The sequence below is a fragment of the Panthera pardus genome, unplaced genomic scaffold (assembly GCF_024362965.1).
Source record: "Panthera pardus isolate Hobbes unplaced genomic scaffold, ASM2436296v1 HiC_scaffold_15, whole genome shotgun sequence".
Taxonomy (NCBI): Eukaryota; Metazoa; Chordata; class Mammalia; order Carnivora; family Felidae; genus Panthera; species Panthera pardus.
The window spans coordinates 12,088,153-12,113,493 of record NW_026526710.1 but is presented as its reverse complement, the minus strand read 5'-3'; the positions used below and the strand labels follow the sequence as shown (position 1 = coordinate 12,113,493).

Here is a 25,341-nt window from a genome sequence, read left to right as displayed (position 1 = left end):
AGTTAAGGTCACGCTCTGAGGTACCGGAGGGTTAAGATTTCAACCTACGAATTCTAGGCGGGGGACACCATTCAACCCCTAACGGCCCCTAAGTGCCCGATGACGTTTTCCCGCGACAGCTCTACGAGGTGGTTAGAGCTAGTAATTCTACCTTACAGATGGGGAAACTGAGGCTCGGAGAGCAAGGCTGAGGGCCGCAAACTTGGGAGGTAGATGCCTGGGTTCAGATCCTAGCTCATCGGGGGCAGAGCTGGGATCTGAACCCAGGCATCTACCTCCCAAGTTTGTGTGCCCGATCATCCTGCCGCTCTGTTTCTGTGGACTCCTGCGTTTATTACATGGTACAGTGTAGGTAATAAAGTATAATATAGATAGTATAGTATGCGATAGACAGCATAGTATGGATGGCTTAATATGCACCGTTAGTATAGAGAGTATAAATAATGCAGCACAGACAGGAGAGCACAGATAGCACAGCACAGATAATACAGCGTAGCATAGAATACTCTAGTATATATCATATCATATCACATCTAGCTACACCATAACCGGGAGAGGATTTAAAGCAAGCCGTGCGCACCCCAGGCCTCGGGCTCTGAGATGAGTCCTTACAGCAGCCCTCCCTCTGCTGCCTGTCCTACCTGCCACCCTCCTGCAGGACCCACATTGATCTTCACCTGGGGTCTCGAAAAGAACCTCACGGCAGCCTCCAAAGACCCGGCAGCCCTCACGTCTGGTCCAGCACGCTCCTAAATTGACTAGAAGGCCGTAATGAGCTGCGGCCCCCGTGTCCCCACATCGGCGTCTAATCTCTCCAGGAAGGCTCCGGCAGGGCCTCGGCCGAGCAAATCCCGTGCCTCAGTGCCGGGGTGACCTCTGGAGTCCTTGCAGGCAGAAATCCCCACAGCGATATCGAACCCTTGGACTCCACTCCCCACCGCAGGCGGTCTCTACTGGAAAATAGTCAACACTGACAAAAACAAATGATGGCAAGGACCTTCCTCCCACACCCACATTTCCTGGTGAGAGAGGCCTCGGCGGCCGCCAGGACCCCCCTGGGGCAGGGAGACTGGATTCCTCCCTTGGCTGAACCAACTCATCGTCCAACTGGAATAATAAGAACCTCTTACGATCAGACAGTCCGGAGCAATTCAAGTAGGGCTTGGACCACGATGAGCTCACTGATTTCATAAGACAGTCATTCATCATGTAGTGAGAGTTTGTCGAGCACCTACTATGAGCCAGGTCCTGTGTGCTGCAGATGCAGAGACAAGCAAGACACGGTCCCTGCTCCAGGGGACTCATGATGGGAGTGGCCAGAGGCAACTATAATACTGCGGAGCCCCAGCAGAGCCACTCTCCTCTCTGTGCCTTGGTTCCTTCATCTGTAAAATGGGCACAGAGTCAAAATATACAGAAAGCACGGCGTGTCTCTTGGCTATTATTCTCATCAGGGCTGTGCTGGGGACACAGACAGGGCTAAGGAGGGCTGGCTGGACAATGAGGTGGCAAGAGTGACACCTGAAAAGAAGATGACGTCACATGAAGAACAGGAAACCAGGGAGAGGGAACAGCTGGGGCAAACATTCAGGCGCAAAAGGGGCTCCATCAGTCTCGGACAGAAAGGAGGCTAAGGCGGCTGGTGCGTGGTGAGTTTCCATTTTACGCTAGGGGCAGCAAGGGGCCCTGGATTCATCAGATCTGTGATTCAGGAAGAACTCTGGCTGCAGTATGGAGGGTGTTCCAGGAATCCAGGAAAGAGAGTGAGGTGGTGGCCTGGATCAGGGTAGCTGGAGGTTGAGTATAAAGACACAGGGAAGGTCCCAAGTGGGATACTGGTTCCCCCAGGGCAGGGACAGGGTCCATCTTGTTCACCACGGTGTCCCTGGTACCTAGGACAGTGGTGGGCACATTTCAGGTGCTCGGTAAGTACTTGTAGACTGAGTCAATATGGAGAGCGAGGGAGACAGAGGATTTGAGTAGGACGACCTGGACAGGGGCAGGATGTCGGTGCTCTGAGGACGGATGCAGGGCTGGGGGGAGACACAGAGAGGACCCCCTGGGATACGAGAACCCCACTCGTGCTCCTGTAGGACCTTACTGCCACCTTCCTCTTTTCCATCCAGAGATGGAAATGGAGACTCAGACAGACAAAGCAACTTGCCTAAGATCACACAGCACAAAGGGGACAGACACTGGGCTCTACATCAAGTGTTCTTTTGACCACTCCTCAGCCGTCCCGAAGGCCCTGAGCATAAGGACCGCAGAGGGGCGGGAAGAAGGGAGCATGCTCGCATCATGCCAGCTCGTGTTTCACTGCTTAGAGATGCAGGGTTTCCTCCGAAGTAAAACCTTGCAGCCAAGTTAAAGCACCGCCTTCGGTCCTGGCTGTGTCTCAGCGACGCTCTGGCCTTGAACCTCCCAGAGTCTCCCCGTGCACCCGCCACCTCCACTCCAGGGGCAATGTAATCTCTGGGTGTCCGGTTCCCCGCCACACTCCAGGAAGGAGGTCAGTAGGGTGAACTGCAGCGTTCGCATAAATAATTGACCCGAAGCGGCAGCAGCCACTGAAGGACTTTGTGCCCAGCCCACGCCAGGGTCCGTGGCCTCAGACAGCCGGTAGCTGCAGGTTGTATAGAGAACACAGGAAAAAAAAACAAAAATCTGCTGAGTGGAGGATGTTGGCGGACTTCGTCCTAGCCTCAGATGGCCCTGCAGCTGGCTGTTTGCGTGGCTTCGGGGGAGCCTCCCACAGCTTACAAGACGATTTCCAGGGGTGGGGAATGAATTTGCGTTTGCTCTCCCAGGTTTCGGTCTTCCCCATTTCAAGCAGGCGTCCGGGCTCGTTGTGAGACCTGGCCTCGGGAATGTATTTGCAGGGCAGGAAACAGAAGCAGACCACAAACCAGAGGCTGTTCTGGCTCCGTGGGAGGCCAGAGCAGGGCTGCAAACTCAAATGCCTAGAGGGGCCAACGAACAGAGAAGGGGCCCGCAGGCACAAGGCCTGGGGGAAAGGAAAGGAGGGCGGTGCCTTGTACTCAGCTCTGGCCTGACTGAGGTTAGCGGGGACATCACACCTCTTCAAGAGATACCGGACATCTGGGTTTTTACATAAAATATTCCACTTGTTGTTTTTTTTTTTTTAATTTTGGAAGCTAAACTAATTTCAAAAACACAGAAAAGGCAAACCTATGGAAAGATTTAAAAGATCAGTGGTTGCTGGGGGTGGGGGGGAGGGAGGGGACCCAGGAGTTTCAGGGCATGAAGCCATTCCCTCTGATACTCTGATGGTGGGTGTAGGTCATTACACGCTGGCCAAAGCCCACAGAACGTGTAACACAGAGTCAACTCCCAACTCTAGGACTCTAGGTAATGACGACGTCTCGGGCACATCAGCTGTAACAAAGGAGCTAACAGAAGGCATGAATCACAGAGGAAGGCAGGGTGGGGGTGGGGCCGAGTTGAAAGACTACTTCCTGAACTCGGCACTTCCTGTTCAATTTCTCTAGAAGCCTAGAAATGCCCACTCCCAAATAAAGCCTATGAACGACACAAACTAACAAGCCCGGCAAGCAACAGTGAAACATCTGGGGGGCTCCTCCAACCCCAACAAGCACCCATCTGCAAGGTCTTGGCAATGCTGGAGGCGAGTCGGAAAACCCCAGAGCCAGAAATGCCAGTCTGGACACAGGTTGGCTCCCCCCACAACTCCCAGCTTGGCCCAGAATGAGCAGAGTTTCCAGACCTGGAGGAAACACGCAGGCTGAGGGCATCGTTTGATGGTGCAGGTGGATGTCCCTGGGGATGTCCCAGGGTCAGTCCCTGGGGATGTCTACACATCCAGGGTGAGGGAGCCCCAGCAACGAGGAGGCTTCTTGCAACCCAGTGGAGACTCCGCATCGGATTTAAGGTTACTTACAGAGATTTCAGAAAGTTAGAATGTCTGGCAAACCCGAATTTGTTGGCTTAAATAGATTCCTCGATACCCACCGCCCACACCTGTCCTCTACGGAATGTAGCAGTCTGTCAAACCGGATTCCTAAGTGTGCTGGTTCCTGAAATGGTTCAACCCATTCTTGGAAAGGCACTGCTCAAATCCAACCAAAATTCATCCGCAGACCCCTCTGCTACTGGGTCCGGTCCACAAGGAAACCAACCCGTGGGTAGCTGGCTGTCGAAAGACCAACTGACGGACAGAAGAAACGGCCGTGACGGTCCCAAGAGGGCAACGCCTACCGAAAAGCCCCTCCTGGAACCGGAAGCGCCCCGAAAATTCAGCGGTGAACACACGGGCTCTGTGAATCAGACAGACCTGGGATCAAATCCCACAGCCGGCACTTTGGAACTGCCTACCGCGTCAGCCACTTCGCCAGAATGGTCTTAAACACCTTCTAACGGCTCCTGCTGGTTGGGTCAACTGGGCACTGAGCTGGCCCGGCTGGTTACCCTGGGAGTGACCCACGGCATAGAGGAGGCAACAGTTCAGAGACCCTAGGGGGCCGTTCTGAGGTCACCTGGTCGTAAGCAGCAGAGCAAGGGGTGTAGCCAGCACACGCTCTTTCTCCCCCTCTTGGTGAGGAACCGAACCCACTGCCTTCAACAATCTATTCGCATCACGCAAAGCCAATTAGCAATGATAGTTTTCGTGCACGTGGGGTTTTTAGTTTTGGCAGGCATTTAAGAACCATCTTAAAAATAGTTTCGGAATATTACATCTGAGCACTATCTGAACCGCCCCAGAGAGCTTGCTGGTGCAGAACGGTAGGGGAGTCAATGTGCGTTTCAGAGACCCTCCCCCCCGCCACACACACACACACACACACACACACACACACACACACACGCCTCCTATACGTAGGGTCTCCAAAAGTTCCCCACGGGCCCTGCATGGCCCTGGAGAGGCACAGGCTCTTATCTGATCATCTACATCTTCCCCAGACAACGTGGATGGCAAGGTAATGATAACAGCAGTTCCCGTTTAAGTTTATTTATTTATTCTGGGGGGGTGGGGAGGAGCAGAGAAAGAGAGAGAGAGAGAGAGAGAGAGAGAGAGAGAGAGAATCCTAAGTAGGCTCTGAGCTGTCAGCGCAGAGCCCAACACGGGGCTCGAATTCACGAACCGCGAGATCACACCCTGAGCCGAAAAGCAAGAGCGGCACGCTTAACCCACTGAGCCACCCAGGCGCCCCAGGAACTCACTTTTGTTAGTATCCCCTTTGTCCACCCGAACACTGAGGCTCAGACAGGTGGCGTAATCCACCCAAGGTCAGGCAGCTCCTAGGTGGTGGCTCTGGGATTTGAACCCAGGTCTATCTGATTCACAGAACCCCCATGCTCACCACTGAGTTTTCAGCGAAGGGGAGGTTCTAGTCCCAGGAGGGGCTTCTCAGCAAGCTCTGACCTCTGGGGACTGTCACGCCTTTTCTTCTCTCAGTCAGCTGGTCCTTCAACAACTAGATAATGTGTTGAATCCTTATTCCGGGTCGGGCGTGATGGCTACAAGGCTGGATAAAGCTTGGTCTCCCCTACTAAAAGCCACGATGGATACATGCACGTGGTGCGAGGTGAGGCCCAGGGAGAACACGTAAAGCTGGTCCTGGGGTGGGGTGGACCCCCCCACGGTGCCCCTGACAGCATTGCATAGGCTAACCATCCACGTCAAAGCTTTCCAGTCTCGTTACTGATGCACCAAGGGGCTAAAAGCAAAAGCTCCCCATGTCTGAGAACCCAAGGAATGGTCCCCATCACACAGACTAGGAAACTGATGCCCCCGGACAGAAGGAGACCTGCCCAACGTTACAGAGCAGACCCAGAACCCCAGTCCCTTCACTCCTTCCTCTGAGTTCATCCCACAACGCCACCGTCATGGCTAATGTTATGTGCCAACTTGACCAGGCCGTAGGATGCCCAGACATTTGGTCAAACATTACTCTGGGGGTGTCTGTGGGGGGTGTTTCTGGATAAGATAAACATTTGAATCAGTAGAGGGAGGAAAGCAGACTGCCCTCCCCAGGGTGGGTGGGCCTCAGCCGATCCTTTGGACGCATCAGTAGAATAAAAAGGCAGAATACGGGCGCATTTGCTCTCCCCTCCCCACCAGTCCCCCCACCCCCACCCCATTTCCTTCTGTCTTCAGACTCAGACTTACACCGGAACCCACACCATCGGCTCCCCTAGGTCTCCAGCTTGCCGACCACAGATTAGGGGACTTCTCCACCTCATAACTGTGTGAGCCAATTTCTTGTAACAAATCTGTCTCTCCCAGCCTCTGTCTTATACATATACGCACACGTACTCGTAGTATTCTGCAAAGCACTTTTAGGTGGTGCATGTATCAGCTTTTCTTAAAATGTCACTAGTTATGTAATTGTTTTGATGGGAACAGTGAGAAAAATTACGCGAGAAAAATCACAAATGAACATCAAGCCTTGGTTTTACATGTATTGTCGCTTACAATGACGCTGAGTAAAACAGTGAGATGATGTGAGAGCCATTTAATGGCACATATGCAGATCTGGGGAAATTTTTTTTTTAATGTTTATTTATTAATTTTTGAGAGATAGGGAGGGAGAGAGTGTGGAAGCCGGGGAGGGGCAGAGAGAGGGAGACACAGAATCTGAAGCAGGCTCTAGGCCCTGTCAGCACAGAGCCTGACACGGGGCTCAAACTCACGAACTGTGAGATCGTGACCTGAGCCGAAGTCGGACGCTTAACCGACTAAGCCACCCAGGTGCCCCAGATCTGGGAAAATTCTTGAGGCCAAATCAATTAGTGCTGGAGTCTGGGAACATGATTAATCCAAAAAAGAGACATTAATAGAGGGGATTTTAGATTTCTGGGCATGGTGGTAGGAATACGTTTTTCCCTCTGAGAAGATTCTAGAATGCTTTAGTAGTGGACAGAACTGGCAGAATAGTGGTTCCAAAGATGTCCAGGTCCTAATCCCCAGGACCTGTGACTCTGTCACCTCACATGTTAAAGGGACTTTGCACATGGATTGAACTAAGGTCCTGAGGTCAGGGAGATTATCCTAAATTATCCAATGGGCCCAATATCATCAGAAAGGTCCTTGTAAAGAAGAAGCAAATAAGGCAGAGTCAGAGAAGGAGATAATGACAACAGAAGTGGAGACCAGAGTGGCACGACTGATCAAGATGGAAGGGGGTATGAGCTAAGGAATGCGGGCAGCTTCTAGAAGCCGGAAAAGGCCAGGACCTCTGGACCTCCCCCTGGAGTCGCCCAAAGGAACTTGCCCTCCCAACACCTTGATTTTAACCCCGTGAGACCCATTTTGGCTTCCGCCCTTCAGAACTGTAAGAGAATAAATGTATGCTGTTGCCACCCATCAAGTTGGTGTTGATCTGTTACAGCCGCAACAGGAAGTTTCCAACAGCTTCCAACACCCGGGGTGGGGGGCTGAGCCCTCCCTTGCAGCACATCTGCCTTCCCTCCCTCATTAATGACGACAATACCTTCACCCTCTGGCTCCCACTGGGTAGGTGTGCGGCCTCACGCTTCACCGAGACTAAGGAAAGCCTTCCAGAACTGAGGCTGGTGGGGACATCGCCTGTCTCCCCTCTTCTCCGCCACGCTCTCTGCCTGGGCAGTGGTCCACACGGACCCCATCAACAGGCTCTCTGGGTCTCTGGCTTCCACCAGTAGCACAGCAGGAGGTGAGAAGGTGGGTAGTGAGCGGTCAGGGCACGCCTTTCCCCAGCGCCGCTCTCTCTGCGGGACCCCCAGGGTTGGCTGGGCCCCTCTACTGGATGAGGCTGGCTGAACCCCAGCTCCTGGAGGTGGTCCTTTCTACACAGCTATTTCCTACCTCCGTTCCGAACCGGCACGGGGAACAGCTTCCTCTGTTACTCACCCTGGGGTGCTGTCCCATCCCTTGTGATTTCCCCACATCGCCCCACATGAAACTCTCATCCTCTGCCCAACGTGAGGGATCCCTTCCCGCCAGCCTCCCGACTGATACCCCAGACAACGCAAACGTGACGCAGGCAAGTTGAGTCGCTCGTCCGAGCTCCAGAACCAGGCCATGGGAGAGCCAGCGCTGGAGCCTGGGTCTGCCCAAAACTCTCCGCCAGAAGTCGGCCTGGGGTGGCCCACAGGCTGTAGGCTACAGACAGCCAGGAGACGACCCGTATTTACCTATTTTTCTATTTGAATTCATTGCCCACCTTAACGGACCTGCAGCTCTTGAATACAAACCCAGAGCTCCTGCTTCTCTTAAAAGAGAAAATCAACCAGCACCGCGCTAAGAGCTTTTGTGGGTTAACGGTTTAACCCTCACAACAGCCCTATCAGGGAAGTGCTGGCACTAACCCAGGTGTCCAGAGGGGGGAAACTGAGGCACAAGGTTACACCGCTTGGGTGAGGTCACTCAGCTAGCAGGGGGAAGAGCTCGCATCTGAAGCTAGCTCCCCGATCAGCGATCAGTGGTGGTGACTAGAGCGGTCGGAGGTGGCACGGGCTCCCTACCTCGCCACATCTGTGACAAACCTGCCTGGCCCCTGAGGGCGTGAGTCTGCAACCCCTTCCCTGGGCTCTTCCCCGTCTCCCTCTCCTGGAGGCGGTGAGGGAAGAACACCCAAGCCCTCCCCTCAGGGCCCTGGGATGGACCGGGCTTGTTCCTGGAGTCACCTTTATCCCAGGGGAGGCCCGGCCACAGACAGGCGGAATCCCCTCATGCCACAGCCGGCTCGCTGTGCAAACCCTGCTCACGGCTAGATCACACTGCTGCCGCCCAACCCCGACTTCTCCAGCCACATCATGGATTTCTGGTTGCGTCCAGCGCCGGGCTGGAGCCGGGGAGCATGTGCTGCCCAGCCCTGTGCCCAGAAACACAGAGCCCTTGTTCTCCTGGCCCCCACGCTGCCCCGCTCGGGCTGGACCCTTGCCTCGGCGTGTCTGAATGAGGCCTCTGACTCTGTCCTTCCTTGGGCACCATCCCCTATCAGCCCGCCCGCCCATGGGCAGAGGCACTTCCTAAAAAAAAAAAAAAAAAAAAAACAAAATCCCTGAAATCTGAGCTGGCAGGGCCTCCTTCTCTTAGCGCACGGCCTTCGGAATGGGCAGTTTTGCTGGGTTTTGTTTCCTCTCCTTCTCCTCCTGGCTATTCCTCCAGTTGCTGCCTCTGAGGGTCCCAGGAGAGGAGAGGCCGGCTAAATGCCCTCATTGTGAGAGAGACCGAAGCACCCAGACGCCTTGAGACGGGTCCAGGAGGGCAGGGCCGCCCGCGAAAGGGGATCAGCGGCCCTCTTATCACTGAGCAGCTCCCCCAGTCTGGACCAGGTGTGGGCAGGGGGAGGGCGGGGACAGAGAGAAGGGAACTACCAGAACGAGCTGGTCGGACCTCAGGGGAGGTGAGCGCAATTTCTAGAAAGAAAAAAACCAAAACGATCAGAAGTGTTATCTGGCCGAAGAGAGCGATGAATTGGGCTATTAGGCTGTGGAGTAGGTTTTCATCTTCCAAACTCCCAGAGATTAGAAATGGAACTAGATTAGTCCCAGGGAGCACCTCGGTGGAGTCCCCGGCAGGCGTGTGGTCACTCAGTATTTGTGCGGTGCCCTCTCGTGCAAGGCGTTCTGGGAGGTGCCTGGAGAGAGCGCCACACGGAAGGGGGCACCAGGCAGAGTGAGGCCTGGATGCCAACCCTTGAATATGATTCTAACTGGTTACGTACCTGGGCAAGCCCCTCCCAATGGAGAGGGTAGGTCAGATGATCATAGCTCATCCACGTGCAAACAAGAAAAGAGTTCTGGAGGTAGATGGTGGTGATGGGAGCCCAACATTAGGTACAGCTGACCCCTGCGAACAACACGATTCGGGCTACGTGGGTCCATTTACACACAGACTGTTTTCAACATACACAATACGGTATGTGAGCGTATTTTCTCTTCCCGATGATTTCCTTAGTGATGATTTCTTTGCTCTGGCTTACTTGAAGATTATAGTATATAATACACGTATTATATATAGTATATATATAGTATGATACACATACAGTATATAATACACATATATAATACACGTATATTTTACATAACACGTAAAATATGGTGTTAATCGACTATTTCTGTTATCGATAAGACTTCCAGTCAACAGTAGGCTATGAGCAGTTAAGTTTTGGGGGAGTCAAGTTATACGCAGATTTTCAATTGCAAGGGGGGGGGGTGTCGGCACTCCTTAACCCCAGAGCCATTCAAGGTCAACTGTTTTAATACCACTGAACTGTATGCTTAAAAATGGTTCAGATGGCAAATTTTATGTTACGTGTGCAGCTGACCCTTAAACTCAGGTCAAAGGAGGGACCGAGGGCCACGTCGTCCCTTCCAGCGGCTACGCTGGGAGGCTGGTTCGTGGCTCCAAACAAAGGGGCTTTTCTTCCAGAGCTCACGGAGGCCCACCCAGAGTACGTGCCCAGACTGGCCACGCTAGGCCACGGTCGCCACCCACGTAAAGTGCCGAGGACAGTGCCGGCACATTTAGGTGACTAGTAAGTACTTGCTCACTAAATTTCCATGTGAGGAGTATACAGCCTAACAGGGAGGCTCCATAATGTTCACATGGTCTGGCTGGGGCTCCACAAAGAGGTACTTAGGATGCTTGGGATTCCAGGGGCTCCTGGGTGGCCCAGCCAGTTAAGTGACTCTTGACTGCGGCTCAGGTCATGAGCTCATGGTTCGTGGGATCAAGCCCTGCGTCGGCCTCTGTTCTGGGTGGGGAGCCTGCTTAGGATTCTCTCTCTCCCTCCCTCTCTCTGTCTGCTCCTTGCTTGTGCACGAGCGCTCTCTCTCTCAAAATAAATAAGTAAACATTAAAAAAAAAAAAAAAAAAAGAAGTGAGAGAGCTCCCCTCCGTCTCTCGGGAAGGCTGGTCTCAGCTCCCTCATCCGTCCAGCAGGCTGTGCACACGGCTTGGGGGCTGGCTGGGAAATCTTAGGTGGTGCTGGCGTCTATTAAATGCTTCCGCTCCAGGCTCCCTGGGAAAGCTTTCGCACGGAGGGCGGGAGGAGAAGAGAAAATGTGGGGGAATTAAAACAATCCAAACCAAACCAAAAGTGCAAAGCGACTGCTGCAGCCCGCTTCCATCCCAGCGCTGAAGGGAGCTAGAGTGGAGTCCTACTGTCTTTGGCTGAAAAGAAATAAAATCCCCTCCATTTGCTCAGGGGTGCGCTGACCTCACCTCCCAGGCAGGTCGGCTGTGACGCCCCGGCCCCATTCGGCCCAGTCCCCTGCGCCTGGCTCTGGTTGAGATCAAGGTTGAGGCGGCAGAGGTTTCTCTGGCCAGGGGGCCTTGTGAATTTCACAGGCAGGACGCTGGGAACTTCAGCCTCGATAATTAACGTGTCGGTGGGAATTTTTGATCACTTGTCCTCAGCAGACAAAAGGGAAAGGTAAGACTCTTCGGGGTGATGCCATTATCTGGAGTGGGCTGCGGGGGATGGGGCGGGGCGGGGCGGGGGGCTTGTACTTGCTTACAAGTCGGCCTCAGACTCCAGAGTCACACAGGCCCATCCCCGGCTGTACGCTCGGGGCAGCTCACTCCACCTCTCTGAACCTCAGAGTCCCCACTGATAAAGATGGGATGATGCCAGTAATCTCATGACGTCGTCGGGGCCTTCCATAACAGGATCCATCCTGGGGGCTCCTGGGTGGTTCAGTCTCAAGCGTCTGACTCTCGGTTTCGGCTCGGGTCACGATCTCCCGGCTTCGCGAGTTCGAGCCCCGCGGCGAAGTCTGTGCTGCAGTACAAGGCCTGCTTGCGATTCTCTCTTCCTCTCTCTCTGCCCCTCCCCCACTCGCGCCGTCTCTGTCTCCCTCGAAATCAATAAATAAGCTTAAAAAAATGTTTTTAAAAATCAGGCGATCCGTCCCAACCACCGTGGCTGGCAGGTAGCAAGTGCTCTGTAAATGACAGTCATTACGATGTGAGGGTGTCTGATGCTTGAAAAAACACTCTGAATTTGGTTTCTAAAGACCCAGGGTCTAGCCTGGTTCCACCACCCACTCCTGTGAGGTTTTTCCTCACATCACTTAACCCCTCCGACCCTTCTCTGCCATACCATGAAAGAAGTACAAGCCGTGGAGAGGATTACGACGAGGACCGGGATTATCACTGTGACAAACCCAATGGCAGCTGTAGTTATCGATCAAGCCTACCGCTTAACTACTTCCCAAATCCTTCCCTTCCGTGCAGGCTCGGGCCGCTACTCCCACTCATTCATTCAACCAACAACTGTTCAGGAGGCACCACTGAGTCAGGCTTCACATTCCAGGCGCTGGGGGGAGACGACGGCAAAGGACCCCAACGGGAAACCAACGTTCCAGCACGATGGGGTTTTTTTTTTTAATATATTTTTTAATGTTTTATTTATTTTTGAGAGAGAGAGAGACAGTGCGTGAGCAGGGGAGGGGCAGGGAGAGAGGGAGACACAGAATCCGAAGCAGGCTCCGGGCTCTGAGCTGTCAGCACAGAGCCGGACACAGGGCTCGAACGCATGAACTGTGAGATCGTGACCTGAGCCGAAGTCGGAGGCTTAACCGACCAAGCCACTCCAGGCGCCCCTCAGTGCAACAGTTCTTAACTGGGGGTGATTCCGTCCCCTTCCCCTCCTAGGGACACCTGCCCACGTCCGGAGATGTGTCTTCAGCTGTCAGTGCCTGGGGGAGGGGACGCTACTGGCATCCAGCAGGTAGAGGCCAGGGATACCCCTCAACATCCAACAATGCACAGTGAGCCCCGTCCAACAGAGAATTACCAGGTCCCAAACATCAACAGCCTCGAGGCTGAGAAACGCCATTCTCTGGGAAAGCAGCAGAGAGTAAACAAAGTCAGTCAGTCAACCAAAGGGGAGACTGGAAGGTGGGAAGGGCTGTGGAGGAAGAGCCAAGCTGGGCCAGGATGCCAGGATGACAATGGAGGAGGTGAGAAGCGGCCAGATTTACTGAAGGTCCTTTGGGGGGCAGGAGAGGAAGCAAGAAGTCAGAGGTGAAGCTTTGAGCCTGAGCATCTGGAAGGATGAGGAAGTGGTCCCTTTACATCCACTCTTACCTGCCCCCTCCCCCCGTCAGTCTCCTCCTTTGTCCGCATGGCAGCCAGGACCGTCTTTAATTAGAAACTTGGTGCCTCCGGTCCCCTGCTCTGTTCCCTCGCAAGGTTCCCAGACGCCTGGTGGGTGCCCACCCTGACCCAAAAGGTCTACCGTCACATGCCCCTTTTGGTTCTTGCTTCCCCTCCAGCCCTACTCACCTCCACCCTCCAGCCACAGAGCACCTGACTCACCTCCTCACCACACCAGGCTCTGTCTGGCCTCTCTCACCTGTCAGGAACCCCACCTCCCTCCCCCCACCCCCCGCCCGCCCTTACCCTTCACTCCTGCCTGACCCTATTCCTCCTGAAAGCCTCAGTTTAGATGCCACCTCCTCCAGGAAGTCTTCCTGGACCCCCTCTGCTGGGTGAGAGGTCTCTTCCGGGCAGGCTTTCACACCACCCGGTGCTTTCTCCCCTGAAGTGCTAATCTCCTGGTTTGGATCTCCCTGCCTCCTCTGCCAGGCTGTGAGTTCTGTGAGAGTGGGCATCAGAAGCATCTAGCTCACCGTGGGCCAGCCATCCAGGTTTGCCTGGGACCCAGAGGTCCCCGGGATGCTTAGACTTAGTGCGAAAACAGAAAATCCCAGGGACACCTGGGTGACACAGTCGATTAAACATCCGACTTTGTCTCAGGGCGTGATCTCGCGGTTTGTGAGTTCAAGTCCCGCGTCGGGTGAGCTCGAGACCTGCTTCACGTGAGCCCCGCTCCTTTCTCTCTCTCTGCCCCTCATGGGATTCTGTCCCTCTCTTGCACCCTCTCTCTCTCTCTCAAAGAAAAACCAAACTAAACAGAAAATCTCAGACAAACCAAACCCAGTGGATCGCCCCAACTGTACCCCTGATGCTTTGCAGAGTCTAGCCCGAGGTAAGATCAATTCACGTTTGTTGACAGAATGGCGAGCAGGAGATTTACGTATGTTTCCTAAATGGATGGATGAAGTTCGTCATCAAGGAGTTAATAATCCAAACCATGAGCCAGACTTGCAGAAGCCTCTGGAAGCCCTTGACCCCATTCCATTCTGGCCCAAGCTCCAAGGTCCGGTAACAATCATAGCGTTCCTGCTCTCCGGCCAGGGCCCAGATTCAAGATCAGGATCCAGGCCCACCCTCCTGTCTGCACAGAAAGGGAGGTCAAGGCCGTGGGCAAACAGCCAGGACAGCAAGTCCAGAGACCTAATTCTTCTGGACCTCTAGGCCAGCCCACCCTGGGCAGCACTCAGCTGCCCCACCTCGGGGCCCCACGTCCTGATTCTTATCCCGTCCCAGCCCTGTTATCTGACCCCTCCATCCAGGACAGCGTATCTCCCTCTTTTGGTAGCCTACAGAACCAGAAACTCGAAAATGCTTCTCGGGTTTTATTTTTCTCCTTCTTTCATATTTTCTTTGTCTACTTTTTCTGGGCCAATCAACCCTCCAACCTTATCACGTTCTGAAAAAAGGGGCTAATCGTGTCCTCTGTCCAGGTGGAATGGTTTAAACTCGGTGTGCAGGCACCCCTCAAACACTCAAGTCAGGCTTCTATTTCAAGCCTGTTGTAATGAGAATTGTATACTATGGGATCATCCGGGAGCGTCTTGTTTGCCTGGCATTGCTCTTCTGTGATCCACCCTTTCGTGGCAGGTAGCCGGACCGTGTTCCTTTTTACTGCCGTGTGTTATTCCACGGTGCGACGGAACTTCCCGTCCCGTGGCTCTTTTACCGTAAAGCACATCTGGCTACATTTCGGCTTTTTCACTCTAATGGTGTTATTATATGAGCATACGCATATCCTCACATACCTATCGTGACAGATTCACCAGGAAGTAGAGAATATATACATACACCCTGATTTTTGTGGAGTCTATCGTCCCAAAGTGGAAAAGAAGATTAGAGGCGGTCTCATGCCACTTCGGCAAACACTGCCAAGTGGTCTTCCAAAGCGGCCGAGCTAATTCACGCTCCTGCCGGCAGTGTATGAGGGTCCTCGGCCCCCCTTTTGTTTATTTTTTTTTTAAGTTTTACTTACTTTGAGAGAGAGCGCGCGAGGAGAGGAGGGGCAGAGGGACAGAGAGAGAATCCCAAGCAGGCTCCACGCTGTCCGCACAGAGCCCGATGCGGGGCTCGAACTCCCAGACGGTGAGACCGTGACCTGAGCCGAAACCAAGCGTCGGATGCTTAACTGGCTGAGCCGCCCAGGCGCCCTCAGCCCTCCTTTTAAATTTCAGGGAATAACCACACCCTTTTGCTGCACCGTGTGGCAGGTCTGGAGTGTGAGCCCAGCAGGGGGGGCTCGGGGGTGTTGTGACCCTCACCCAGAGCAGACAGTCCGGTAGAGGCAACACAGGGCAGTTTACATCGTCATTCAGCGCTAGAATCACAGACCCTGAAGGGCTGATCCAGAGTCTGGAGAGCTCATGGCAGGGGAGATCTGACCCGGTCTAAGGGAGCCCCAGAGGAATTCTCAGAAGCAATGCTTCAGCCAAGACGCAAAGCAGGAGCTGCAATTAACCAGGTGAAGAAGGGTAGCGATGGGGAGGGAAGCATGCCGGCCAGATGACACAGCGTGTGCAAAGGCCCCGAGGTGGCGGAAGGGAACGAGGTCTTTTCAGGAGCGAGGGAAAAGACGGCCAGAGAGGTGAAGAAATTTTCCTGAGGTGACACAGCATGTTAGCAGCAGAGCTGGGTCTAGACTCCGCAGCTAAGGGGTCCTTACACCCATCGGTTTGGTGTATATGCCCAACTGATTCCCTAAGGAGGTAGGCCCCTCTCCGAAGAGCCACGACCTCTGGATGCACACAGGCTGGAGTTCAAATTCAGCTCTGCGTGCCCTCACTCTGTGACCTTGGCAAATCCTCTCACTGCTCAGAGCCTCAGTTTCCACACCCGTACAAAAGGTGACCGTGATGGTAAAGCCGCTAGCCTCAGGCTGCTGTGAGCGGAAAAGGGCGTCTGTGCTGGGAAAGGGCCTGGTATATAGTATGTAGAAGGAGCAGAACCAGCTCCCAGGAGAAGCTGAGCTTTGCTGAGTACCTACTCTGCGCCTGACCCCTCCTTAGGAGGCAGGAGCTCCGAGGATCCCCGTTACCGAAGAGAACACAGAGACTCAGAGAGGCAAAGCGACCTGCCCTCAGTCACACAGCAGAGAGTGGGAGCCAGGATTGAATCCTGCCTCACCTGAAGGGACGGCGGTAGAATTACCTTCTCAGCCTCTGCAGGGAAAGGTTTATACCAGGATATCAACAGTGTGAAGCAGGAAATCAGAGGGAACATTAATAATCTCGGGCAGCAAAATGAACCGCGTCTAAGCGGCTGTTCTCACAGAATTCCATCCACAGAGCCTGTTACAAACGGTGCAGCTCACAGTGTAAAGGTCCCCCTGTGACCATCCAAGGGGATGCTGAATGTGCATGACCCCGGTTTCCAGAACACCGAGCCGGGTGTGTCTTCTGAGGTCATCCACAACACAAGCTCTCTACGGTTCAGGCAGGACAGGCTCCGTGTCCCCTTCGCTGGGGACACCTGACTTTACAGCACGGATCCAAATACACCCACGGACATGCTTGTTTGGTCTGTCCTGTGTGTTACAATCAGTATTTCCTACTATATGAAGGGACCATGAATTTGACTAAAAACCTGTATGTTTCTAATAACTTTACAAATAGCATTTTAAAATCTAGGACAGTAACTGTGCTTTTTTTTTAATTTTTTTAAATGTTTATATATTTTTGAGAGACAGAGCACAAGCGGGGGAGGGGCACAGAGACGGGGAGACACAGAATCCAAGCGGTGGGGGGGGGGGGGGGCAGGAAGCTTCTTTGTTTGCATATACTAATAAACATGAAAATTATGTTTAAAAAATAAAATAAAATAAAATAAAATAAAATAAAATAAAATAAAATAAAATAAAATAAAATAGAAACATCTGAATTTGGTGGCCAACATTTACAACTGGGTGAATTTTGCATAAAGCCTCGGAATCCTCTGGGCGCCTGGGTGGCTCAGTCGGTAAAGCATCCGACTCTTGATTTTGGCTCGGGTCATGACCTCACGGTTCATGGGTTCAAGCCCCACATCGGGCTCTGCGCTGACAGTGTGGAGCCTGCTTGGGATTCTCTCTCTCCCTCTCCTTCTCTCTGCCCCTCCTCTGCTCTCTCTCTCTCTCTCTCAAAAAGTAAACAAACTTAAACAAACACAAACCTTGGAATTCTCTTGGAAAAAACAGTGGAGACAGGTGGCCACCCAGGGCTCTGCACTCCCCTGCGACAGTGGGCTGGGACTAGAAGCAAGAGCCTCCGAAGACGAGGCAGCTGGTCTCTGCTTCACTACTGTCCCTCTGCTCTGTCTCCTTCCCATGGGACCCGCCCGCCCCTGTAGGGGTCTGCATACGCGACCCCTCCCCACCTCCCCTGAGCCATCACAGCTTTTGGCTGGTCAAGTGACACAAGAGGGGAACCTGTTAGGGACAGTGGCTTTCAGAGACCAGAGCTGGAAGGGCAGGGACAGGTCCAAGGCTCGCAGCGGTCAAGGGGACGTCCAGGCCGAGTCTCCCGGGCAGGGGTGTTCCCCATCACCCTAACTACTTGCAGAGCGCCCCCACCGCCCCCACCCCACAGCTTCTAGAATCCCGTGCCGGTGGCAATCATCGCCATGGCAATACTAACACGAGTCAGCACATACCGAGGACCTCGCGTGCTTGAACTCACTTCAGCGTCCCAGCAACTGGTGACAAGCCGTCTACCAAGAAGTCATTTTAGCCTGCCCAGCATTCACTTCCCCTTCTTCGGTTCCCCGGGTCCTGATTTCCCTTTGGGGACCCATCCCTCTCCCCCTGTCGGTCTTTGTGGCTTAGGAAGCAGCCAAGAGTATCCGCCCCACCCCCACAAGGCTCCAGGGGTCACGTGACTTAGATTGGGGCCAACTTACATGTCTCTGTTTCTTTGGCCATGGTGACTGGCCCCAGGAGGCCCCAGGGCTCAGTTCCAGCACTTGCTGGAACTGGGCTTGCAGCTGGCACCATGTAAACATGGAGACACTGATGGGCATTTGTGCCCAGAAGACAGCCAGAGCCTGCCTCAGTAGGAAGCGCACACAGAGAAAAGGAGAGCCAAAAAACCGTGAGGGAGGGAGGGAGGAGGAAGAGAGAGAGAGAGAGAGAGAGCAAGGGAGAGAGCTGTAACACAGTTGAGCCCCTGGACCCAGCCACACCTGAAGCTAACCTGCTAGTTACACGAGCCCAGATGTTCCCTTTCGTGCCTCAGGGTAAGAATGTAGTGACGTTTCAGTTGAATCTTCTGTCTCTTACGACCAAAAGAATCCTGGTAAGTATAAACACTAACGTTATTTCCATTTTACATGAGGGACCAATTGCAGGCTAAGGGGATTACCCAAGGCCACACAGCTGTGAATGTGTGCTAACAATGAATTTGAGCAAGATTTTGCCCTAAACCTAAAGCACTTAGGTCAGAAATCTCACGGGTCTCTTACGGCCGTCCCCGCGCCGCTCGGAGCACCGAGTTAAGGATTTTAGGGACAGTGTAATGCACAGAGCTGCTGGGAAACTGTGTTGTGTTGGGAAGGCCAGGAAGGGAGGGGCGGTGGCAGCATGATGAAATATATAATTATTATTTAAATCAGTTCAGATGCCATAAGGAGGAAAATCAAAGCTTTCCGTGGCATTTCCCCAGTGCCATTTTTAATTCTATCTTATCAAGACACGGCTGGGATCTGTTTTTCAAAAAGAAAAAACTCCTTTAATTTAAAAAAAAAAAAAACAAATTCTCTAATAAAAGTTAAAATAGCCTATAGGCCATCAGGTGACAATGGAAGGAAGACGGGGCATTTCTGCAACTTAAAGCAGATTAAAAAACTAATTTGTTGACTCTTTTTTCCAAAGCTCACCTTTCCCTTGGAAGGCTGTGTGTTTTGCATAATGAGGCTGAAATCCTGAAATCACTGGTGTCCGCTCAGCTCCCTCTTTGTTGGGATTTCAATGGGCTCCCACCTCACATGGGGGTGCGGGGTTTTTCTTGCAGCTCTGACCAGGATTTAACGGAATCATTTCACACTCTGCGCTTAAAATCTTTACAAGGCTCTCCACTGCTAGAAGGATAAAGAACAAAACACATACGCAGTCCACAAGACCCTGAGAATTGTCCACTTACATTGTGTACCAGCTCCTCCCCACCCTAAAAGGCCCAGCGTCCATGTCCCGGGTTCACGCCACTCTCCTTCCTACCCCAGGACCTTTGCACATGCTGCTTCCTCTGTCTTCCCATCCTTCGCCTGGTTAATCCTGCTCAGCCTTCGGATCCCAGCTCATTTTTCTCTTTCTCAAGGCAGCCTTCCTTTCAAAGGCCCTCATCTGTGCCTTCCCGGTGTCGGGCACCTTGCCTCCTGACAGTTACTTTGAGTTGTAACCATATGCAGGACAGCGTCTTGTTTTTTTCTCCACTGCCTTCGCAGGGCTTGCATACAGCAAGTGCTCAAATAAAAACTTGTAGAGCAAACAAACGGGTGAACCCCGCCGGGGGTCGGCATGCCACGGATTCTCTCAACACCAGGACTTCCCTTTCCCCGCGTCCACAGCCCCGACCCATCTCCTCCCAGCTTGTCTCAAAATCTGCTCGCACGTCCGCCTTTGGGTGTGCATGGCGCCCGAGGCAGGAGACCAGGCTGAGAACGACTATGGGCTCTAGGGTTGGGTCCGCGTTCGAGTCCCGGTTCTGCCCCTCTAGCCTGTGCCTTGCTAGATTCGTTGTTGTTGGATGGTTTGCCAGTTGGAGTCACCTTCCAGGGCCTAGCACAGAACCGGGAAGCTCTCGTGTGAGGTAGGCACCCAATAAAGGAACGCCGCATAAATGAACGGATGCCCAAATGTGCTTTCGAATGGAAGAGGATGCTCAAGTTCAAAGAGAAAAACTTGCTGGCGATGCCCCAGCTGGTCTGAGGAAAATGCAGCAAATGGCAGCCTCCTTTCCCCCACGGGTCCTGAACAGAGGCCCAGGAGACACCTAAGCTACGCCCACGTGAGCAAACGACTTGTCTTCTGGCTTAGATGATCACACCGTGTACTTACTAGCCACCGGGCGTGATCTCGCTGAATCCCCGTAACAACTCATCCCAGCCGGCAGGGTCGTTCCCATTTCAAAGATGGGGAGACGGAGGCACGGTGCGCTCAAGCAACTTGCCAAAGGTCGCCCAGCGGGTAAGTGGCAGAGCTGAGAACCGAACGCAAGCCTGTTCAACCGTGCAGACCAAGGTCTTGGTCCCTACTCCAAAATCAGACCGGAGTGAGGCAGGCTACAGGACACGGGTGTAGAAGGTGCTGCTGTCGTTCTCTGGGGCCGTGGCATCTACTAGGCTGGCTCATCACCCAACTCCATCCCAGTGTCTTGTGCTGGAGGGTCTTTCTGCAGGCGAACCACCCGACAGCCAGAACCCCGCCTCGTAATGCCCCCGCCAGCCTGCTTTCTGCAGATGGCTGGCTCCCGAATGAGATACACGCGACGGAAGCAAACGTCCCAAGTCGGACGCCGAGCACAGACAGAGGTGCTCTGGTTTTTCAGCAGCAGCGTTAGCCCGTTTGCAGCTGCGCACCCCCCCCCCCCTTAAACAGATGAGAACACTGAGGCCAGAGATGGAACCGCTCACTGGCTGTTGTTAAGAGACCGGCACTGGAACACCCAGATTTGCCTGGGTGTTTCAAAGAGTGTTTATTTCCTGAGCTCCCACCATGTGCCAGATAGTCTTCTAGGTATGGGAAGATGTCACTCACTCAACACCGTAAGAAATGAAGAGTTCCGTCTCAGAGAATTTTCAGACACCTGAAGCATCGTACACAGAAACATTTATCAGTTAACCACGGGGACTGAAGTATTTTATACAATGAATGATTCTTCACCCTTCGCTCTGCCAACCGAATGGGGCTCACTGGTCCTTAACGCCATCACAGAAGCCAGCACCTTTGCTGTTCTCCGATAGGCCACACGGTGTGACACTGAGTGGGAGAGAAGAGGACAGAAGGGGACAGAGGATTCCAAGCAGGTTCCAGGCTCTGTGCTGACAGCAGCGAGCCTCACGCAAGGCTCGATCTCACAAACTGCGAGATCATGACCTGAGCCCAAGTCGGATGCTTAACGGACCAAGCCACCCTGGCGCCCCTTCATGCTCATTTTTATAATCTCTTCATCTGTACCTTGTTCTCAGGCTGCCAGCTGTCACTCCTGGCTGCGGTCACCATGTTTTCTCTACCCACCCACACACGTCCAATCTGCTCCCTCTAGAGGCTACAAGTCTGGGAAATCAGGTCACCGAGCTCGTCAGAATGGTGTACAAAGTATGAGTAAATAGTCTCTGAGCGAGAAATGCTGGCTCTTTCCTGATAGAGACACTGTGGCAATTGAATGGGATGCCTTTCTTGTTCTATTTTTTTATATAGCAGAGTTTCCAGGAAATACGGCCGCAGTTATTACGGTGTTACGCTTAAAAGCTTTATGAGAATGAAAGCAAGTCCGATGGTTCCAGAGATTCTGGATTTTCTCTTTGTCCCACAGGATGGGCATTCAAACGACAAAGAACCCAGGCCATTCGCTCATCAATGGACACCTTGCGCAGGGAGACATCAGGGCCATCCCGGCACAGTAGGGCTCACCTTGGGGACAATCTAAGAGAAGGAGAAACACGAATGTTCTGCCATCTCCAGAAACTACATGGTTCATCATGGCAAACGTCGTGTGGCCCCGGCTTCCTGGAGGTCCAGGGGCTGTGAATCTGCCAATGCACACAGTCCTAGCACCTCAGGCCCATGTGAGTCAACTGCCCTTCAGTGTTCTGGGGGGGGGGGGGTGACCCTCTGGCCATGCACGGTCACTCACTCCCACCCAGGCCGCAGCCTTGCCCACAGACCTGCACTGGCCATCATCAGGCCTGTGAGAACGGAGCCCGGTCTGGCTCGTGACACGCCCACGTTAATAAATCACAGGGAAGAGAAAGCAGCCTGCCTCTGAGGGGTTCCTGAAATAGCTCATCGCCTCCGCCTGGGAAAGCCAGTGGCCACACAGCAGAGGGGGGACACAGGAGAGGCCGGGCACACAGGTTTTGGGGTCAGACAGACCTGGGCTCAAACCCCAGCTCTGCCCCTTACTGGCTGTGTGACCCTGCTAAGCGAACAAACCTCTCTGAGCCTCCGTGTTCTCACCTGAAGAGACAGGGGTCCTTTAACTCACAGGACTGACTGCCACAAGGACTCGGTCAGGGAACAGCAGTGAAGCTCTGATTCACCCTACAAACGGAGGCCAGGAGGATGATTCCCATTAGCATCACCATCATTATTCTCATCCTCAGGAGGGTCCGCAGAACAGGATCCTGCAGGACAACCCTGGAGCAGAGGCATAGCCCCTACGCCTACGAGAAAGAAAATGGGACCATCAAAGGCCTTACTGGTAAAGTCCTTAGCAATTACGTATCATTCCTCTCCCATTCTCCAGATGGAAAAACCGAGGCCCAGAAAGGGGAAGAGACTTGCTCAAGGCCACAAAGTCAAAGGGTGGCAGAGTGGGGACCCGGATCCTTCACTCCCCATCCGGAAGCCCTTCTCGTCACCTGCACTCGCGGGGCTACACAGAGAATTTAAAGGAATCAGCAACCTTAACAATATACCTGGGAGCTGTGCTAGAAACTTGAACACCTGGACGTGAGAAGCACACGGGGCTGGGCCCTCCTGCCGCCCAGGACTCCAGGATGCATTTGTTGGAGTTGGAGGTGAGAAGAGCACCCAGCTATACTCCAGTCGCCAGGTATTAAGACCCTAGTCACCTGCTTCCCACTGGCTGGATGGCCCTGGAGTGTCTTCCCTTCTCTGGGTCTACATCTCCCCATCTAAGAATTCTCCAAGCTCATGAACCTCTGGAGGTGCTACCCTCTTCCTGAGCCCCTGGAGGCAAGCCCTATGTACCACCTGATCCACAGTGATTCAGCCAAGTGCACTGACTTCTTGCCTCCCCACTCCTGGCTGACGCCCAGGACCCTGGCTGGGCTTTTCAGCTCGGAGGTCGGCAATTTTTTTTCCTGTAAGGATCTGATACTAAATATCTCAGGCTGCACAAGCCATATGGACTCTGCCACAACTACTCAACTCGGCAGTTACCGCCGGAAAGCAGTTATAGACAATGTATTAACGAATGGCTCACCTGTGCCCCAATAAAACTTTATTTATAAAAGCAGTCGGTGGATTGGAGTTGGCCTGTGTTTACCAAGCTCTGTTCTAAATCGTTCCAAGTGGGGTCCAACACCTCCTCTAGGACTAAGGTAAGTAGCTTTTCCGGGTTTGCATGGGATTCTTCTGGTTTTGGCACTAAATCCCGCCTCCTGAAATACCTCACAGTTTCAGACAAAGACGGTTATTACCCGTGACCCCTGGTTTCGGCTACCTCGGCATTGCTCTGGCTATGACATTCAACTGTCTCCTCCATAAGAAAGAAGAGGAAGAACACGAGGAAGAAAAGATACCGTTTATTGGGGTTTCCCATGTGCCAAGCACAGTGTGAAGGACTTAGTCAACATGACGACCTTTGATTTTTCAACAGCCAGATGGGAGGGCTGAAGCTGCTCCCAGGAAGAGGTCAAGACTAGGCTGGATCCCAGTCTCTTCTGCCTCTTTCCTCCTCTCCAAACTGTAGGCGCCTGAGGACAGAACTGGGGTCTCTTACCTCTGTATCTTCTGTGCCCAGCACAGAACAGGACAGTTGTAAGATTCTGAGCCAATACGGATTATCAGCAATCACTGATGCTGAGTGAATGAATGTGGGAATGAATGAATGAATGAACAAATCATTCCTCGATCCAGACAGACCCTTCCCACTTCGATGACATGATTCATTCCTGCCTATCCAACCTCCAGGTGCGTTAAACGGAAAAGGCCAAATGTATGCTATGCCATCAGTCTTGTCGAAAATGCCTGCGGGCACTGGGGAGGCACTATGACATCATCGTCTTTAAACACGTGTCTCTGGGGGAGCCTGCTTGGCTTGGTCACTTAAGCGATCTGCTCTGAATGTCAGCTCCGGTCATGACCTCATGGTTCACAAGATCAAGCCCGGCATCGGGCCCTGCACTGACAGCACGGAGCCTGCTTAGGACTCTCTCTTTCCCTGTGTCTCTGCCCCTCCCCTGCTTGCGCTCTCGCTCCGTCTCAAAATAAATAAATACGCATGAAAAAGATTTTTGAAAAAATGGTCTATGACGTCGGGGATCTGGGTGAAAATTCCCGGGATGCCTCTTCTGGGCTGTGAGATGGGGCAATCTGTGGTAGATTACAGGAGAAGACAGTAACAGAAAACTACCTCCCAGGGCATTGGGGCATGATGTCTGGTCAGCACTTCCCAAAACATCACGTGTCATCATCCTTATCACCGCTGAGGTTGAGATGAGCAGAAAGCAAGGTAGGAAGGGGGATATCCACGGTCGGAAGTACAGGTATTCATGACGCAGCGAAAGAGGAGGAAATACAGACTGCTGGTAACTGCATCGGTTAGCTACAACCACAGTAACGGTGCGTAACAAACAACCATAAAACCCCAGGAACGCGCAACAAGGAGCACTGACCTCGCTAACCCGCTTGTGGCCAGCAGGAAGGAGCTTGGCTGAGCGAGGCTCTTTATTGAGGTTTGGGCTCAGGGTGGTCGGACTTGTGTTCATTCTGGGGCCAGGCTGAGGGGCACCAGCGGCCTTGGGGGAGCTCTTCCCTTAGCCACGGCAGAAACGCACAAGGCCCCTCGAGACCTAACCTTGGAACGGACCCGCAGTCACGTCCACCTCCCGCTAATGACCAAAGTCAGTCACGTGGCCAAACCCAAAGTGAAGGAGCACCCTGAGGGACAAAAATGAAAGAGCCTCACAGCTAAGGGCAGGGATACAGGCCACTGATGCTTCTATACCCCAATCACCAAACACCAGCCAAAGCTTGGAAAGGGGGCCCGACGCCGGCCCTGCCCTCCTCACCGGCTTCCTGTCCTGCCCCTGCCTATCAGCATGCGGTCAAAATCTGGAAGAGACCCCAAGCGCTCAACACTTACAGTCCTTGGGGACCCCATCCCCATCTTCCCAACATCTGGACCTGCTCCGGGGAGCCATTAATCTCAGGCAATTTCTTTCCTCACTTGATTTGTTTATTTAAGGAAAACAAGTTGCTCCTAATTAGAAACACTGCTGTCGAGACGTTCAGTGCATCCTAGGCTGCCTATTTTCAGACCTTCTGCCTAAAATTA

General features: G+C 53.2%; 1 protein-coding gene across 4 annotated transcripts in view; it reads right to left on the bottom strand.

The window, feature by feature from the left end:
* The window catches only part of WSCD2 (WSC domain containing 2), a 114,021-nt gene that overhangs the window by 84,292 nt on the left and 4,388 nt on the right, over positions 1–25,341 (bottom strand). The window contains exon 1 of one of the 4 annotated variants that reach the window (XM_053902112.1): positions 9,690–9,710. The exons of the other annotated variants lie outside the window; for them this stretch is intronic. The gene's annotated coding sequence lies outside the window, so the exon portion shown is untranslated. Of the gene's footprint in view, positions 1–9,689; positions 9,711–25,341 lie in introns of those variants that run through there. 4 annotated transcript variants of the gene reach the window in all.